The 268-nt window shown below is 41.4% G+C and overlaps 1 protein-coding gene across 1 annotated transcript in view; it reads right to left on the reverse strand.

The window, feature by feature from the left end:
• Window positions 1-268, reverse strand: part of LOC119592119 (myotubularin-related protein 8-like) — a 99,568-nt gene that overhangs the window by 24,461 nt on the left and 74,839 nt on the right. The window lies entirely within an intron of this gene.

The following is a 268-nucleotide window of genomic DNA, read 5'->3' on the forward strand; positions in this document are numbered from 1 at the left end:
ACCCTTTGAGCACCTTCACCCTCGCAAGTGTGTTCATCCGCTTTAAAAAAGGGTACGGCCCCCGCGCTTCCATTCATTGCACAGGCTTCTCTTGGCCTCTTTAATGTCCGTCCAACTCGGCCGTTTCATCAGCTGTTCGCGCTCGTTCAAATGCTCGGCGATTTGGGTGACTCTGTGTGAAGTATTTCGTTCTGAATGTTTTTTTCTGCTTTTATTTTTTTATTATTTTTTTATTACTATTTTTTTTTTTTTGCTTTGTTTTTGTTTC

The sequence above is a fragment of the Penaeus monodon genome, chromosome 29 (genome assembly GCF_015228065.2).
Source record: "Penaeus monodon isolate SGIC_2016 chromosome 29, NSTDA_Pmon_1, whole genome shotgun sequence".
NCBI classification, from domain to species: domain Eukaryota; kingdom Metazoa; phylum Arthropoda; class Malacostraca; order Decapoda; family Penaeidae; genus Penaeus; species Penaeus monodon.